General features: G+C 42.3%; 1 protein-coding gene across 1 annotated transcript in view; it reads right to left on the bottom strand.

Moving 5' to 3' along the window:
* LOC134319650 (FERM and PDZ domain-containing protein 4-like) overlaps positions 1-20,055 on the bottom strand; it is a 109,231-nt gene extending 89,176 nt beyond the window's left edge. The window contains exon 1 of the mRNA XM_063000944.1: positions 19,753-20,055. The gene's annotated coding sequence lies outside the window, so the exon portion shown is untranslated. The remainder of the gene's footprint in view (positions 1-19,752) is intronic.
* Positions 20,056-20,302: the final 247 nt, after the last annotated feature.

Raw genomic sequence — 20,302 nt, 5'->3', positions numbered from 1 at the left:
AACCCCACGCAGACACACGGAGAACATGCAAACTCCACACAGATAGGACCCGGACCGCCCAACCTGGGGATCGAACCCAGGACCTTCTTGCTGTGAGGTGACAGTGCCACCCACTTAGCCGGGATATAAAGAAAAAAGAATTCTTATTGTACTGTACACATGAACCTAAATAAAGGTATACCTATTTCTATTTCAATCGTGGTTCGAATTACATGGGGATTAGAGGTGGCTCACCCTATAACTGACATAAAAACAACAGTTTGGGGAAAGAAGGTGGTTGTTAGTTTGCATAACTTGAAGCAAAGCTTAGAAATGTGCTGAGAGTCTAATTTAGTAAGTGAGAAAGCAATGAAGTGTATCAAATGAGCTACATAACTACTTACAGTAACATACAGAACCTTCTCTGGACTTAGTAAAGATGTGACCAATAATGTGAGTGAAGGCAGCAGAGATTACAATTCATGTTCAGTAATAGAGACTCTGACTGATAATTTTATCTTCAAACATAAACTGAACAATGAAGACTTGCAAATTTTGATCTGAAACTTATTCCGACTGACCTTTCACCTCTATTAATAACAAAAGCCGCTCAGTCATTCAGTTCAAATTGTGTCAGCATTGAAAAATCAATCCAGGTCTATTTTTTACCTTCAGCCTGTCAATACGTACTCACACAGAGGTGTAAAATACAGCTCCTCCAGGACCACAGAGCAGTATACACCGATCAGCCATAACATTAAAACCACCTCCTTGTTTCTACACTCACTGTCCATTTTATCAGCTCCACTTTGTAGTTCTACAATTACTGACTGTAGTCCATCTATTTCTCTACATACCTTTTTAACCTGCTTTCACCCTGTTCTTCAATGGTCAGGACCCCCACAGGACCACCACAGAGCAGGTATTATTTAGGTGGTGGATCATTCTCAGCACTGCAGTGACACTGACATGGTGGTGGTGTGTTAGTGTGTGTTGTGCTGGTATGAGTGGATCAGACACAGCAGCGCTGCTGGAGTTTTTTTAAACACCTCACTGTCACTGCTGGACTGAGAATAGTCCACCAACCAAAAATATCCAGCCAACAGCGCCCCGTGGGCAGCGTCCTATGACCACTGATGAAGGTCTAGAAGATGACCGACCCAAACAGCAGCAATAGATGAGCGATCGTCTCTGACTTTACGTCTACAAGGTGGACCGACTAGGTAGGAGTGGACAGTGAGTGGACACGGTATTCAAAGACTCCAGCAGTGCTGCTGTGTCTGATCCACTCATACCAGCACAACACACACTAACACACCACCACCATGTCAGTGTCACTGCAGTGCTGAGAATGATCCACCACCCAAATAATACCTGCTCTGTGGTGGTCCTGTGGGGGTCCTGACCATTGAAGAACAGGGAGAAAGCAGGCTAGAAGAGTATGTAGAGAAACAGATATACTACAGTCAGTAATTGTAGAACTACAAAGTGCTTCTATATGGTAAGTGGAGCTGATAACATGGACAATGAGAGTGTACACGTCTGTACTTGCACTTTTCCTCATTATTTTGTATTTTTAATGCATTGTTATTACTCTATGTAGATCACTCTTTGTGTGCTACATTACTGTCATGGCACCAAAACAATGTTACGTCAGTTACTGATTATTTATTATTCATTATATACAGATGAACTTTTTGGGTAAAAATGACTGACTGTAATCCATCTGTTGCTCTGTACACACCCAAGTACCACATTTATCAGTGGAAAGAGACTCCAGATGGACCCCCTCTGACCAGAGTTTTGGGAGCATCTGCCACCATTACTGCAGCCCAGCAATCTTTGATGCTCGATAACACCGTCAGCCTTTATATTTATGTAACACACACACACGTCACGTTGTTTGCCGAGATTTGCACAATTTAGCCAGAAATTGAACGCTGTTGTGCTTCTGTTGTTCAGTGACTCAGGATTAATACATTGGAGGTTTGCTGGCATTTAAATTGCTGCTGTTAGGAAGCTTAGCTCTGCCCTGTAAACATTACAAAACCATGAGACTAAAATAACACATTCCTATCATCTAACTCAGCCTCACGACCAACTGTAAACCGTTTTTACCTTTTAAATGAATGTTTTATAGTAAACAGGGTAAGGGCGGCACGGTGGCTAAGTGGGTAGCACTGTCGCCTCACAGCAAGAATCCCCACCCCTCTTTTGTGCGGAGTTTGCATGTTCTCCCCATGTCTGTGTGGGTTTCCTCCTGGTGCTCTGGTTTCCTCCCACAGTCCAAAAACATGCAGCCAGGCTAATTGGAGACACTAAAATGTCCTATAGGTACCCGGCAACTAGGATGCATAAACCAGTGCATTGTTGTGCCAGTATCAATCCTGGATAAATAGGGAGGGAGGGTCGTGTCAGGAAGGGCATCCGGCGTAAAAACTGTGCCAAATCAATAATGCGGATCACGATCCGCCGGCGACTCCTAACGGGAGCAGCCGAGGAAATAGATGTAAACAGTAGGGATGTAACGATGCACCACAAGACAGTTCAAATTGGTGCACATGTGCCACGATTTGAATCAGTTATTCAATTTTTAAAATATTTTATTTATGCATTTTCTCCCTTTTAGGGCGTCCAATTGCCCGATTGCATCATGCTTCCTCTCCACCAATGCCGATCCCTGCTCTGATTGAGGAGAACGAAGCTAACCCACGCCCCCTCCGACACATGGGCAGCAGCCGTATACATCTTATCACCTGCACTTTGACGAGTGCAATGCAGCTCAGCATTGTGTTTGGAGAGACACACCCTGATCAGCGCACTCTTTCCTCATCTCTGTGCAGGCGACATCAATCAGCCAGCAGAGGGCGTAATTGCACCAATTACCACCAGTCATGGGAGAGAGACCCGATCAGGCTTAGTCCCGCCCATATCTAAACAACAGGCCAATAGTTGTTCATGTAGTTGATACGATGTATTCGAGATCCCAGCTCTGGTTCCAGCGTGTGTATTCACCGCTGCGCCACCTGAGCGGCCCGAATCGGTTATTCATTTAAGATGAATCGATACTCACTTTAAACAGCAGAGGGAACTGGCGATATTTTTTTTTTTTACACAAAAAGTGAAACCAGCTCTATTGTGCATAGTTTGTACCTACCTCAGAAATAAAAGGGAATTCATTATTTAGATAAATAAAAGATAAGCACAAAGACAGTATTTTATTTTTTTTGAAAGAGAAATAATAAAAGGAAACTTTGTCAGAATTTGTCTTTTACATTTTCATTTACATTTTCAGCAGACGCTTTTATCCAAAGCAACTTACAATTTTGACTGAATACAGTTTGAGCAATTGAGGGTTAAGGACCTTGCTTAGGGGGCCAACAGTGGTGGTGGTAAGGCTTGAACCGGCAACCATATGATTACTAGTCTGGTATCTTAACCACTGAGCTACCACTGCCCTTCGTACCATGAACCCAGTATGGTGAATCGTATCGCATCGTGGGTAGAGTGTATCGTCACATCCCTAGTAAACAGGGTAAGCTGCTGCATTGCAAAAGTAAGTGCTTTTGCTATACTGTGTTACTTCGTAGCTCAACTCTTCTACCAGCAGACTTGGCGCCTACACAGACAATGATTGGCTCGTCTGTTGATGCTCTTTACTGATGCGATTCCGACCTCTGCTGGTGGACTGATAGCGTCTGCATAGCGACGGGGGATAATGAAGATCGGTGCGTGACTCTTCATACGCTAGACCGAGCTCCATATGAACCCCATATCACCTCGTGAAAGAAGCAGTCTTTGGAGGATGGGTAAGTGTTTGTCACGGCTCTCCTCGATCAGAAAAGAAGTCAGCAACAGTATAGAGAAAGCGAAATGCAATAGGGTAAGTGGATATGACTACTTTGGGACAAGACTGGGTGGAAATTGGGGAAAATGCAAAAAAGACCATGAAGCATAATTCTTCAATCCAGACAAAATGTCCTCAGTGATTTGATATCCATTGGTGGTGTCTACTGTTTGTCAATGGAGATTGCTTAACTACATCTTTCAATCTAGTACGTCACTCACTGATCAAAAGCTACAACCCCAAATCAGAAAAAGTTGGGACAGTGCAAAATGCAAATGAAATAAAAATGTTCCTTACATTTACTTTGACTTTAATTTGATGTCAGACAGGATGAACCTGATTTCCTGTTTCATGTTTTATCTGCTCAACTTCATTTCATTTATGAATAAACATCCATTCCTGCATTTCAAGCCTGTAAAACGTCTTTTAACTGTAGTGAAAAGGAATGGCAACATTACAAAGTGGTAAATGCTTTAATGTCCCAACATTTTTTGGAATGTGTTGCAGGCCTGAAATGCAGGAATGGATGTTTATTAATAAATGAAATGAAGTTGAGCAGATAAAACATGAAATATCTCCGGTTCATCCTGTCTGACATCAAATAAAAGTCGAAGTAAATGTAAGAAACTCTGTGTTCTTTTTTTCTATTATTTGCGCTGTCCATGCTGTCCCAACTTTTTCTGATTTAGGGTTGTACATCTGCCACACAGATTAACTTTTTGAGTAAAAATGACTGACTGTAATCCATGTGTTGCTCTGTGCACACCCAATATAAGTCTTTATATTCTGCACTTCTCTAAGATCATTAACAGGAACATCAACAACACCCGCACTCTATTCAACGTGGTCGACAAGCTTACAAATCCTCCAAAACAGATCACGCCAGAACTTCTGTCCACAGAGAAATGTAATGAGTTTGCTCATTTCTTCTGTGAAAAAATCAAAACTATTAGACTGACCATTAACTCCACTCAGTCAAACAATAAAACCATGCTGCTCCTACAGACACCTAAAAATAACATGACTATTATGTCACAATTTAATACAATAGACCAAAAAACTCTGGAGAAAACAGTTCAGCATCTTAAATCATCGACATGTTGTCTCGACATGCTGCCATCTGAATTTTTTAAAACTATTTTTAACTCTGTAAAAACTGATTTGCAACAAATAGTTAATGGCTCACTATCATCAGGCAATTTCCCAAAATCACTTAAAACAGCTGCCATTAAACCACTCCTAAAAAAGAGAACTCTGGATGCATCTGTGTTAAACAACTACAGGCCGATCTCAAATCTTCCTTTCACAGCTAAGATCATTGAGAAAGTTGTCTACAATCAAGTCAGCAGTTTTTTGAATTCCAGTGGTTCTTTTGACAAATTTCAGTCAGGCTTTCGAGCTCACCACAGCACTGAAACGGCTCTCATAAAAGTGGTAAATGATCTACGGCTGAATAGTGACTCAGGTAAAATATCAGTTCTGGTTTTACTGGATCTTAGTGCAGCCTTCGACACTGTAGATCACAGAATACTGCTGGACAGGTTGGAAAACTGGGTTGGACTTTCCGGAACAGTCCTTAATTGGTTCAGGTCTTACTTAAAAAACCGCAGTTACTTTGTCACTATTGGCAGCTATGAATCTGACAGAGTGGCTATGACATGTGGAATCCCCCAGGGATCAGTTCTCGGACCTCTCCTGTTCAATCTTTATATGCTGCCATTAGGCCAAATGCTACAGGCTAACAACATTGATTACCATAGTTATGCAGATGACACACAGATATATCTGGCTCTCTCACCAGATGATTACAGCCCAATAGATTCACTGTGTCAGTGTTTAGAGGACATCAATAAATGGATGAGCCAGAATTTTTTACAGTTAAATAAGGACAAAACAGAGATTGTCGTGTTTGGCAACAAAGAAAAGAGGTCTAGTGTCATTGAACACCTCAGTTCCCGGGCTCTAAAAACCAAAGACCAAGTCCGAAATCTTGGCGTTCTAATAGACTCAGATCTTACATTCACCAGCCATATTAAAACCATCACCAAAACAGCCTTCTACCATCTTAGAAATATAGCCAAAATCAAGGGTCTAGTGTGCCAACAAGACCTAGAGAAGCTGATCCATGCTTTTATCTCCAGTAGGGTGGACTATTGTAATGGTCTCTTAACTGGACTTCCCAAAAAGACCATTAAACAGTTACAGCTCATTCAGAACGCTGCTGCAAGAGTTTTAACTAAGACGAAGAGAACTGAGCACATCACTCCAGTTCTAAAATCTCTACACTGGCTTCCGGTTAGTTACAGAATAGAATTTAAGGTGCTGCTACTGGTCTATAAATCACTGAATGGGTTCGGCCCAGAATACATCTCAGAAATGTTCAGAGAATATAAACCCAGTAGATCTCTTAGATCCATGGACTCAGGTCAGCTAGTAGAGCCCAGAGTCCAAACTAAACATGGTGAAGCAGCATTTAGTTGTTGGGCTGCATATAACTGGAACAGACTGCCAGGAGATATTAGATGTTCCTCAAACATAGAAATCTTTAAATCCAGGTTAAAAACTTTTCTTTTTTCTTGTGCCTATGATTGAGCTCGATATTTTTACTATTACCCTCATTTTACCATATTTCTTTTAGTCTTGTTTTAATTCCATATTCTCTAAACTGTAAGGTATATTTTACTATATTTTCTTTTAGTTTTTATGTTTTATTTGCTTATTTCTCTTGTTTTAATTTCGTATTTACCAAATTGTAGGGTATATTTTACAATATTTTCTTTTACTTTTTCAAGTTCTTAATTTTTATCTCTCTTGTTTGAATTTCAAGTTTTTAATTGTAACTAAATGTTTGCAAGAAGTCTTTCTGAGGTTCTAGATCTCAGGAATGTTTTAATGCTTTTAATTTTTAATTTTTCCTTATGTAAAGCACTTTGAATTGCCACTGTGTATGAAAGGTGCTATACAAATAAACTTGCCTTGCCTTGCCTTGCCTTATCAAAGTTCCTAAACTACGTGAAACTCCTCAGTCCTGGTGAAGCCTGATCTGTATGTAGGGCTCGTTCCCAGTAAGGCAGCAGCATATCTAATATCTGACGTGTGTCTGATTAAATGCAGCAGCCTGGAACGCAGCAGTGATGCACCGCCGTGATTAAACCACTAGCCTAAGACGTCCCAGAGCATTGAATACCAGGCTCTGGTTTGCCTTGTTTACGCCTGTAATTGGTATAATTGGTGAGCCGTGTTCGATGTGGGTGTACTTTAGTAATGAGCTTTTATGTTATATGGCACTGCAGTGCAGTGTGCCGAACAGCTTGCACTGCAAGCATTTCCATCCATCTGAGTCGGCAACTGACAGCGGCACAATAACACCGCACTGTACAGAACCACCTGCTTCTCATTGATATGATTGTTCAATTCCGGTGCCAGTAGGAAAGAGAAAAGGGTTTTTATAACAGTGGAGAGAGAAAGCAAATGCTCATTTCCTGTGTCTTGTAAATTAAAACGACAATTTTGTCAAAAGTTGAGGAAAATATTGATTTGCTGTTGGAGAACTGGGCCAGCACGGTGGCTTAGTGGGTAACACTGTCGCCTCACATCAAGAAGGTCCTGGGTTCGATCCCCAGGTGGGGCGGTCTGGGTCCCTTCTGTGTGGAGTTTGCATGTTCTCCCTGTGTGTGCGTGGGTTTCCTCCAGGAGCTCCGGTTTCATCCCACAGTCCAAAAACGTGCAAGTGAGGTGAATTGGAGACACTGAATTGCCCTTTGTGTGTGTGTGTGTGTCTGCCCTGCGATGGACTGGCGTCCCTCCCGTTCAGGGTGTTACTGTTGAAAAGCTGGGATAGGCTTCAGCACCAACCCAACCCTAATTGGATAAGCAGATAAGATAATGAATGTTGGAGAACTGGACTATAGATGATATTAGTAATGACGTTATTTATGATTTTAAATAGGAAATTAACAGGTTATTATCTTTCTACAAATGTTTCTTTTTTGGTAGTAACAAGCGTAGTGGTTTCCAAAAGCATTGTGGGGTCAGTATCTATCAAGAGTTCTCCAATGAGGGAACAGTGGTAAACCTGCGACAGGGTCATGGGCGGCCAAGCCTCACCGATGCACGTGGGGAGCGAAGGCTGGGCCGTGTGGTCCAATCCAACAGACGAGCTACTGTAGCTCAGATTACTGAAGATGTTAATGCTGGTTCTGATAGAAAGATGTCAGACTCCATGCCTCGACAGTTCACAATATTAGGAAGGTGTAGGTTCTGGTACTTGAAGCTGGAAATCAAATCCAGGACCTTCTTGCTGTGAGGTGATAGTGCTACCCACCGAGCCACCATGCTGCTCCAAAAGTATAGATGTGAAGCACACTGATGCTGTCATGATGGACTGGGCTTGAGAATCGGTTGAGAATGAGGAGGATGGATAACCAACTGGTGTTAATCATGTTCTAAGATTGGGGTTTAATGGCATAGAGGAAAAACCAAAACCATCCTAACTGTGCTTCATCTTTATATTGAAATGGTCAGTGCTTACTGAACATTTAGGGCTCAGTTGTGTTTGTGGCGTTGGTGTTAACTGAAAGATCTGTTATAGGTGGGATTTTTTTGTTTGTTTAATTTTTTAAGTGGTACAGGATCTGAAAAGTTGAAGAACCACTGCTATTGTTTTCACTTCATATACAGCACCTGGGAGATGAACCTGCTAATCCATAATTCTAATGTTGACTTTTATGCTGACAACACACAGTTGATCAATTCAGCCAGATTCAGCTGCATCAGCTATAATGGACTTACAGTATTAATAAATGATGCACAGAAACTAGGGCATGTTTTACAACGTCTAGATTTGGACCAATGAAGCAAAATCGTAGCTGCTTGTTTTGCTGTTTTGTTTAAATAAGTTTCCGCTAGTTTAAGGGCTGAAATACACCAATGAGGCATAACATTATGACCACCTCCCTAATATTGTGTTGGTCCCCCTTTTGCTGCCAAAACAGCCCAGCAAATGTGATGATCTGTGTATTCTGACACCTTTTTATCAGAACCAGCATGAACTTCTTCAGGAGTTTGAGCTACAGGAGCTCGTCTGTTGGATCGGACCACACATGCCAGCCTTCGCTCCCCACGTGCATCAATGAGCCTTGGCCGTCCATGATCTATCCATCCATCCATCCTCTATCTATCTATCTATCTATCTATCTATCTATCTATCTATCTATCTATCTATCTATCTATCTATCTATCTATCTATCTATCTATCCATCCATCCATCCATCTATCTGTCTATCCATCTATCTGTCTATCCATCTATCTGTCTGTCTAATTAATTAATTGTATACAATTGATATATATTGATATAGTTTGTGTACAATGTGTACAATATATGTGGCTGGAATACTTAAGCACGATAAATAGAGCTGTCCACATTCTTTTGGCTGCAGGAAAAGGGAGATAGTCTCTAAAATGGGCAACTTTTTTAATGGATGCCACAGGAGGCTTGTTTGTTTTCCTCTTTATACTCTCATTATTACTCCAACTACTTCAACACATCAGACTTGAGTCATGCGGCTATTTTTAGGCTGGCTTCTGACCTCCCATAGGCCATGTGGTGCCCTATCAGTGTGGCGAATGTGTCCAGGCCGATAACGATCTCTCCCAGGCCCAATATCCTCAACCTTCACAAAACGTCATTATGCCGGAGAGCTGAGGGTGGCATTATCTGTGTCTCTTTAGGGTTCACGGCAGAATACAGGAGAACACAGGCAGCTACCCAGAATCCTCCACTTTCTAATCCTCTCAGTAATAGATTTTCTACTGAAGGTATCACCCAAGGCTCCAGTGGCCACACGCCTTTCTTCAAAATAGGTAAAATGCTGGTGTCCTGTTCCACACTGGAGTGATGGATGTTCTGGCCAACAATGACAGACAGCTAATCTTTTACAGAAGCTTATTCACCTCTAAATAAATACGTCTGCACTGTTTCAGGCCCTGAAGACTGACTTTGGCTCCCACTAAGATCCATTTTAGAGGATATTATGATCATTTGTGGATAAGTGGCATCAGATCCGCTTAGACAACAAGTCTGAAGGTAGAAGGATCTGCACAGTCATCCATCCTGGTGAGCAGTTAGAATGCTAAAGGAGCTTTAGTAGAAGCTTTCCATTCATCACCAGGTATTCCTCATCATATCTTTAATCTTTCAGTTCACCAGGACAATAATTATATTTATTTTTACTCTATTAACCAGGTGGCCAAATGTATGTGGTCATTAAATTATAAGCTTATTGCAGGTTATATTCCAAATACAGAATATACTGTGTCCAAATACAGCTCCTGTGCACCTGCCACGCCCACCTTTCCAGGAGCACATGGTGGAGGAGTGTTTAGCTGCGTCCGAAACGCATACTTCCATACTCAATAGTACGCCAAAGCAGTACGCGAGAGCGGTTAGTATGTCCGAATACGTAGTATACATAAACAGGTACGCGAGAAGTACCCGGATGACCTACTTCTTGGGCAGCCATGTTTGAGTATGCAAATGATGCACACTTTTGGGCCGCTAATGTATCCCATAATTCAACTGGAGCCGCGTAGGCATTCGAAGCGGAAGAAGAAACAAGAAGGATGGCGGAAAATGGTTTACAAGTGTAAGTAAGATAAACAAAATAAAATGTTATTATTGCGTACGACCCTAAATAACGTTATGATTAGCGCAAAGAGCCGATAAATGTCCAAAATTTTGGCGAGTGGGGCTTGTAATGAGCATGCGGCCTGTAACTATGGTGATATTACGTCATCACTTGACGTTGGTAAGATGGCGGACGTAGTACTGCACACTTCTGTACTGAAAGTGTGTACTTCTTTACCGGCCGAGCAGTGCGTACTTCCTCTAATCTAGTACGTACTCTGTAATTATGAGATTTTGTCTTCGGTGACGGGCCAATGCCCCCTCGGTATGATTGGTCTCCTGTTAAAGACCCACAGCTGGACCTTGTTGAGGGCTAATTCTCTGTGCATTTAAAAAGGCACCGGTGGATGATTCGGAGGAGACTATTTTGATTTGTGTTTTCTTTTCAAGGTGTGGCCCTCATTTATTGATATTTACTGAGAGTCTGTGTGGCTCTGGGTCTGTGTGGCCCCCATTTATTGATATTTACTGAGAGTCTGTGTGGCTCTGGGTCTGTGTGGCCCTCATTTTACTATATTTTCTTTTAGTTTTTCATGTTCTTAATTTTTTATCTCTCTTGTTTTAATTTCATGTTCTCTTAATTGTAACTAAATGTTTGCAAGAAGTCTTTCTGAGGCTCTAGATCTCAGGAATGTTTTAATGCTTTTAATTTTTCCTTATGTAAAGCACTTTGAATTGCCACTGTGTATGAAAGGTGCTATACAAATAAACTTGCCTTGCCTTGCCTTGCTCAGTTTGGTCCAGTTTGCTCATGTTCTTGTTTGTTCATTCTTAGAAGTCTAGCTCATGTTTAGCTTTAGTTAGGTTCATTGTATGTTTAGTTTAGCTTTTGCATTGTTTATGTTTAGATTAGGATTTAGTTTAGCATTTAGCTTAGCAGTTAGCATAGTTCATGTGTTGGTGTGTTGTCTTGTTTAAACCGTGTTATTATAAAATACTTTCTGAAACATCTCTGCGTGTGTGTCCACCCCTCTCTTGTAACGTCTAGCCCAAATCATTACACTGGTGAGGACAGCATGTCTGAGGTCAGGCACTGATGTTGGATGAGAATGTCTGGCTGGAAATCTAAGTTCCGATTTATCCCAAAGGTGTTCAGTGGGGTTGAGGTCAGGGCTCTGTGCAGGCCACAGCAGTTCCTCCACACCAAACTGTTTAGATTACTCCCCAAAGTTTGGGATCAATAATGTACCCTGTCATACATCTGTCTTTGTGTTCTTCGTTACTCACCTGGTGTTATTTTTGTAAACTTAAATGGCCCTGAGCTACACCTTGACCTACCCAAATAATACCAAATAATAATGTGAACATTTTTAGGGAATTTAATTATAGTTTCTCCATCACTGAGCTTTTCACCTCTTCACTAAGTGCGTCATTAATCCATACCTGAGCTGCTGTACCGCAGGACCTCATTAATATCTTCATATCGTACATATCTACATCAATCTGTCCACTTTATATACGACCTACCTGTACAGCTGTGAGGCCATTTCTTAATATCTATTCAGTACCTAATCTCAAAATCTTTGTAATTATTCTAGAATATTATAACGTTGTCATGATGATGAATGTGAAATGAAAGTATACTATTTGGCCTAAGGTATGTAAACACTCTTAATTATTAAGTTCAGGTGTTTTCATCACATTCATCGCTAACAGGTTTATAAAATCAATTATATAAATTATATGTTTCCTAATTTCCAGTTCCAGCTAATGAGGTCCTTAAATACATGGATTCATGCATTTGGTATGTAAGAACTGACCATAACAACAGCACAATATATATATATATATATTTACACTGACTAGGCATAACATTATGACTACTGACAGGTGAGGTGAATAACACTGATTATCTCTTCATCACGGCACCTGTTAGTGGGGGGGATATATCAGGCAGCAAGTGAACATTTTATCCTCAAAGTTGATGTTAGAAGCAGGAAAAATGGGCGAGCGTGAGGATCTGAGTGAGTTTGACGAGGGCCAAATTGTGATGGCTAGACGACTGGGTCGGAGCATCTCCAAAACTGCAGCTCTTGTGGGGTCAGTATCTATCAAAAGTGGTCCAAGGAAGGAACAGTGGTAAACCGGCGACAGGGTCATGGGCGGCCAAGGCTCACTGATGCACGTGTGGACCGATCCAACAGACGAGCTGAAGAAGTTGATGCTGGTTCTGATAGAAAGGTGTCAGAATACACAGAGCATCACAGTTGCAGGGCTGTTTTGGCAGCAAAATTGGGACCAACACAATATTAGGAAGGTCATAATGTTATGCCTAATCAGTGTATGTACATATATACAGCATTTAGTGGACGCTTTTACCCAAAGCAACTTACAACTATGAATGAATACAATCTAAGCAATTGAGGGTTAAGGGCCCAATCGTGGCAATATGGAAGTGGTGGGACTTGAACTGGCAACCTTTTGATTACTAATCCAGTACCTTAACCGCTTAGCTACCACTGCTTATATATATTCTCTACATAAAACAGATTTAAATGTAACATTATACATTTATATTACATTTACATTTTCTGCATTTAGCAGACGCCTTTATCCAAAGCGACTTACATTACAGTTACAGTATACAATCTGAGCAATTGAGGGTTAAGGGCCATGCTCAAGGGCCAAACAGCAGCAACCTGGCAGTAGTGGGGCTTTAACCAGCGACCTTCTGATTACCAGTCCAGTACCTTAACCACTAGGCTACAGCTTGTCTCGTTGTGTAGTGTTGTTTATTTACATGTACGAAATTTAGCAGGCATTTTTAAATTTTGGCAGTATACAATAATGCAAGCAATTGCTGGTCAAGGGCCCAACAGTGGCAACCTGGCAGAGGTGGGGATTGAACCAGCAACCCTCTTATCACTAGTCTAGTACCTTATCCGCTAATTTTGCCATCATTACTGTCTGTTATTGCTGTTATCACATATTACAGGGTTCTAATATTTGAACATCTTCACGGGCCCTTTACGATTTGGAGCCTCAGGCAATTATTTTAGCTTGTACTCTAACTATGTCTCTGAATTTTGCTAGGAGCAATGAGAGGCTAAGATTAGCACAGTAAAATACATTTCCCGGTTCTGTCTGCTACGTTTTACAGCATTTTACTTGAACGTATCACTCACTCCTAGTTCCTACTAACTGTCGATGGGTTCACCATTACCCAGAGACTCAGGGTGCACCCCAGACAGGACCAGAATCAATACAGAGCAGCACACATTCTCACACATTCACTCACTCCCAGCGAGGGGCAAATAGAGGAAACCAGAATTACCAAAGGAGACACGCAGAGACATGGGGAGAATATGCCAGACTGCAAATAAGGATCAAACCCGTGGTGCCATGTGGCTCCTACTCTTCCAGTTGTGCTACCGTGCTGCGCTGTTATTATTGTAACAGTTCACAATGGGGGAGGATTGACCCCCGCAAATATGGAGTCAAAATTGAATACATTCACTCTATTTATTTATTTCTATTACTTTTCCTTGTTGAATTGTAAAAAAATGGGTCCATAAAGGCAGTGGAGCTTCTGTGCACGATATAAAACAAGAATTTTGAATTCTGCCATATAAAATCAACCACAGCTGAATAAACGTGGCCAAATTTGCCAGAAACCCAGTGAGTAAGGCTACGTTCATTCTTTATACGTTCTTCCCAACCAGCCGGGCCAATCGACATTCAGCTCTGAAGCTAAGAACGAATCAGGACGGAGAGCTGAATGTCAGTGGCGTGTTGTTAGGGAAGACAACTAACAAGGATTGCAGATATTGGGATCAAATCAGACAATTGGGCGGCACGGTGGCGAAGAGGGTAGTGCTGTCGGCTCACAGCAAGAAGAACCCCGGCTCCTTTCTATGTAGAGTTTGCATGTTCTCCCTGTTTCTGCGTGGGTTTCCTCCGCGTGCTCTGGATTCCTCCCACAAGGCTAAAGACAGTCAGGCCAGTTGGAGCTAATTAAAACTGCCCCAAGTGGGCGCTCAGGTGGTGCAGCGGTAAAACACACGCTAGAACACCAGAGCTGAGATCTCGAATACATCGTATAGAGACTCAGCTCTGCCTGCCGGCTGGGCTGAGCAGCCACATGAACAACGATTGGCCTATTGTTCAGACAGGAGTGGGATTAAGCCGGATAGGGTCTCTCTCATAACTAATGCAACTACGACCTCTGCTGGCTGATTGATGGCGCCTGCACAGAGACGAGGAAAGAGTGCGCTGATCAGGGTGTGTCTGATCCACATATTAACTCATTTACATTTTCGGCATTTAGCAGACGCCTTTATCCAAAGCGACCTACATTACAGTTAAACTTTACAGTCTGAGCAATTGAGGGTTAAGGGCCTTGCTCAAGGGCCCAACAGCAGCAACCTGGCAGTAGTGGGGCTTGAACCAGCAATCTTCTGATTACTAGTCCAGTACCTTAACCACTAGGCTACAGCTTGAAAGTGTAGGTGTAGGTGACCAAATGTATATGGCTGCCGCCCACGTGTCGGAGGGGGCGTGGGTTAGATTCGTTCTCCTCAATCAGAGTGGGGATCAGCATTGGTGGAGAGGAAGCGTGACGCAATCGGGCAATTGGACACGCTAAAAGTCGGGAGCAAAACATGCATAAACAAAATATATGAAAAAAAAACTGCCCCAAGTGTGTGTGTGTGTGTGTGAGTGTGTCTGGCTTGTGATGGACCGGCATTTCGCCAATGAATAAGACCCACCTCGACCCTGACCAAGATAAGACGGTGGTAAAACAGACAGTGAATAAAGGAGTAAATGTAAATCTCTGCAGCAATGCTGACAGCACTCCTGCGCCTATCTTTCAAAGACAGCAGTTGGATGTGACGCTGAGCACGTGCACTCAGCTTCTTTGGACGACCAACGCGAGGTCTGTTCTGAGTGGACCCTGCTCTTTTAAAACGCTGGATGATCTTGGCCACTGTGCTGCAGCTCAGTTTCAGGGTGTTGGCAATCTTCTTGTAGCCTTGGCCATCTTCATGTAGCGCAACAATTCGTCTTTTAAGATCCTCAGAGAGTTCTTTGCCATGAGGTGCCATGTTGGAACTTTCAGTGACCAGTATGAGAGAGTGTGAGAGCTGTACTACTAAATTGAACACACCTGCTCCCTATGCACACCTGAGACCTAGTAACACTAACAAATCACATGACATTTTGGAGGGAAAATGACAAGCAGTGCTCAATTTGGACATTTAGGGGTGTAGTCTCTTAGGGGTGTACTCACTTTTGTTGCCGGTGGTTTAGACATTAATGGCTGTATATTGAGTTATTTTGAGGGAAGAATAAATTTACACTGTTATATAAGCTGCACACAGACTACTTTTCATTGTGTCAAAGTGTCATTTTGCCAGTGTTGTCCCATGAAAAGATATACTTAAATATCTGCAGAAATGTGAGGGGTGTACTCACTTTTGTGATACACTGTATATATATATATACAGTGTATCACAAAAGTGAGTACACCCCTCACATTTCTGCAAATATTTTATTATATCTTTTCATGGGACAACACTATAGACATGAAACTTGGATATAACTTAGAGTAGTCAGTGTACAACTTGTATAGCAGTGTAGATTTACTGTCTTCTGAAAATAACTCAACACACAGCCATTAATGTCTAAATGGCTGGCAACATAAGTGAGTACACCCCACAGTGAACATGTCCAAATTGTGCCCAAAGTGTCAATATTTTGTGTGACCACCATTATTATCCAGCACTGCCTTAACCCTCCTGGGCATGGAATTCACCAGAGCTGCACAGGTTGCTACTGGAATCCTCTTCCACTCCTCCATGATGACATCACGGAGCTGGTGGATGTTAGACACCTTGAACTCCTCCACCTTCCACTTGAGGATGCGCCACAGGTGCTCAATTGGGTTTAGTCTATCACCTTTACCTTCAGCTTCCTCAGCAAGGCAGTTGTCATCTTGGAGGTTGTGTTTGGGGTCGTTATCCTGTTGGAAAAGGGAGTTTTCGAAGGGAGGGGATCATGCTCTGTTTCAGAATGTCACAGTACATGTTGGAATTCATGTTTCCCTAAATGAACTGCAGCTCCCCAGTGCCAGCAACACTCATGCAGCCCAAGACCATGATGCTACCACCACCATGCTTGACTGTAGGCAAGATACAGTTGTCTTGGTACTTCTCACCAGGGCGCCGCCACACATGCTGGACACCATCTGAGCCAAACAAGTTTATCTTGGTCTCGTCAGACCACAGGGCATTCCAGTAATCCATGTTCTTGGACTGCTTGTCTTCAGCAAACTGTTTGCGGGCTTTCTTGTGCGTCAGCTTCCTTTTGGGATGACGACCATGCAGACCGAGTTGATGCAGTGTGCGGCGTATGGTCTGAGCACTGACAGGCTGACCTCCCACGTCTTCAACCTCTGCAGCAATGCTGGCAGCACTCATGTGTCTATTTTTTAAAGCCAACCTCTGGATATGATGCCGAACACGTGGACTCAACTTCTTTGGTCGACCCTGGCGAAGTCTGTTCCGAGTGGAACCTGTCCTGGAAAACCGCTGTATGACCTTGGCCACCATGCTGTAGCTCAGTTTCAGAGTGTTAGCAATCTTCTTATAGCCCAGGCCATCTTTGTGGAGAGCAACAATTCTATTTCTCACATCCTCAGAGAGTTCTTTGCCATGAGGTGCCATGTTGAATATCCAGTGGCCGGTATGAGAGAATTGTACCCAAAACACCAAATTTGACAGCCCTGCTCCCCATTTACACCTGGGACCTTGACACATGACACCAGGGAGGGACAACGACACATTTGGGCACAATTTGGACATGTTCACTGTGGGGTGTACTCACTTATGTTGCCAGCTATTTAGACATTAATGGCTGTGTGTTGAGTTATTTTTAGAAGACAGTAAATCTACACTGCTATACAAGCTGTACACTGACTACTCTAAGTTATATCCAAGTTTCATGTCTATAGTGTTGTCCCATGAAAAGATATAATGAAATATTTGCAGAAATGTGAGGGGTGTACTCACTTTTGTGATACACTGTATATATATATATAAAACAATAAAATATGCATATAGTATGCTGTTATTTAATCATTTTATTTTCACACCGCGAACAACAACCAAATGTAAGCATTCAGGTGCCAAACATGGTTTGGGTTTAAACTACAGTATAATAATGCATGGCTACCTTTGGAGTATTTCCTGGCATACAGAACCATAAGACAAAACAGAAAAAAAGACGTTCATATTGAACAATCCTTGACACTGTGCTTAAGTTTTCTGGCTAACTTAGACATAATGCTTTTCTAAATATTTTGATCTAATATTATGCATTAATAAAGCATCAAAACACAGATACGATTATTTCATAGATCTATTAAGAAAACTTTTAATACTGTAATGTGCAGAAACATGACTGGGAAATACTGTTCTAAATTACCATTTAAACACCTATAAATACCTGAAAAAATCAAGTTACCAGGCATTATCTCTACTTTGTAAATCATGTTATTTACTGCTATAAAAAAGTTAGATTGTGTTAATAAATACAGTCCGTGTAAACACTTAGTCCATATAAATATTAGATACAAATGTGTTTTTAAAACACTACAAACATCACAAATATAAATCATGTTTACAACCATGTGATTGAATAACCTGAATAAACTGTAGAGACGAAACATCACACAGCAAACGAGTTTCACTTCTTTCTCTAACAGTACCGGAGGGGAAGGAGGCGGAGATATGCGGTTTGATGGACAGGTCTAGCAGCCAATGGAGATACTCGTTACAGAGAATGCGTGATTTCATTCATCTTTTTATTGGTTATTTTGATATGCGCTGCTATGAACAGACAGAGATTTATACCCACAATCAAAACATGTAAAAAAGTAAAAACCGCTAAGTGTTATTAATCAGACAGCGACGAAATATAATTTTTTTTCTGTTTGACTTTGCTGGCGGGCCACAAGTAATGTAATTTAAGACAGAAGGCGCGGGCCGTATAGAATCCGATCTTTGGACATGCCTGGTCTAGAAGATGACCGACTCAAACAGCAGCAATAGATGAGCGATCGTCTCTGACTTTACATCTACAAGGTGGACCAACTAGGTAGGAGTGTCTAATAGAGTGGACAGTGAGTGGACACGGTATTTTAAAACTCCTGCAGTGCTGCTGTGTCTGATCCACTCATACCAGCACAACACACACTAACACACCACCACCTTGTCAGTGTCACTACAGTGCTGAGAATGATCCACCACCTAAATAATACCTGCTCTGTGGTGGTCCTGTGGGGGTCCTGACCATTGAAGAACAGGGTGAAAGCAGGCTAAAAAAGTATGTAGAGAAATAGATGGACTACAGTCAGTAATTGTAGAACTACAAAGTTCTTCTATATGGTAAGTGGAGCTGATAAAATGGTCAGTGTGTAGAAGAAATGATGAATATCATTCTGGAGAACAAATAGCTCTTATGTAACTGGCCTGTCTAACAGGGCAATAAGCCCAAGCCTGGAAATGGTTTGGAATCACCACTGCCAGGTTCTTTAATGATCACTTCAGTGCTCACCAGGAACCCATAACCTTTTGTACACCTTTATCCAGGTCCCCAGAAGACTCAGGCTTACATTATGTAACACGTTTATGTGCCTGACGACATTTCTTCATCTATATTTTTACCTAGACCTGTAGCTGAGAGTCTTTTTGGATAGAAACCCTCTCTGGAAGAGCCTGTGCATTATAGATTCAAGTCACACAAGTCAGAGACAGCAAAACAACCGAATCGTCCAAAGAGCGCGAGCGTTATTCGTCATTTGTTAGTAGTTCCGGATCCCCCTGCAGTTTAATGGCAAGCTATAAAGTGGCAGCTCTCTTAATTATGAATTTGCTCTTCGCTTGCTGATTGCGCTGTCTGGGCACTTGTACATGCAGAACGCATAATAAATTCCTGCAGAGTTTGGCGAAATAGAAGCAGAAAAACCAGCCAGAGTTACCTCGTCACCGCAGCCAGACATCAATCAATCAATCAATCAGTTCATTAATCAGGTAATTAATCAGCAATCAGTAATTAATCAATGGATTTACTGCATACAGCGTGTTTTCGTCAGACTGGACCTCACAGTGCAGCTTAGAATCAAAATATGGTGATACATAAAGGCGAAATGAGGCACGTTTAAGCAAAATCATGCACAATTAAGCATTCTGAGATTACACCAGTTGAACTGGGAATGCACTGGGGAAGAAGAACAACTTACCAGTTTCTCTAAGAACTGCTTTCATATCCATCACCCAGTTAAAGCCATACCAACGTCCCTTCCCGAGCTGAGTACCGAGTACCGAGTCAGCTCCGAGGCTGATGTGTCTGTGTATATGTCTTGTGGGAATCACGGATGGCTCGCTGAGAGAGTCCCCCAGGTCACTCCAGCTCCAGGATGCTCCGGCTCATGGGTGGGACACCCCGCATCTCTGTGTGACACTCCACAGCGCGCAACCTGAGCTCATCCGACGGAAACAACTTTCCCTCCGTTTACCTTTCCCTGGTTTCCCGGTGTCTGCGTACGTCTCTCTGGGTCCTTCCCTGCGAGCGCTACTGCGATGTGGAGACGAGGAGCGGGAGCGCAGGCGAGAGCGAGAGAGCGAGCATGAGCATGAGAGGAGGAGGGGTGAGAGGGAGGTAGCATGGGGAGGATGGATGGATTGAGGGAGGGAGGGAGAGACAGCACGAGGGAGGAGGAAGACGGAGAAGGAATGCTTCTCCTATTGGCATCAATCAGAAGAAGTAGTGAAGGGGAGGATCGCTGAAGA

The sequence above is a fragment of the Trichomycterus rosablanca genome, chromosome 8, assembly GCF_030014385.1.
Source record: "Trichomycterus rosablanca isolate fTriRos1 chromosome 8, fTriRos1.hap1, whole genome shotgun sequence".
Taxonomy (NCBI): domain Eukaryota; kingdom Metazoa; phylum Chordata; class Actinopteri; order Siluriformes; family Trichomycteridae; genus Trichomycterus; species Trichomycterus rosablanca.
This window is presented reverse-complemented; position numbering and strand designations above follow the sequence as displayed.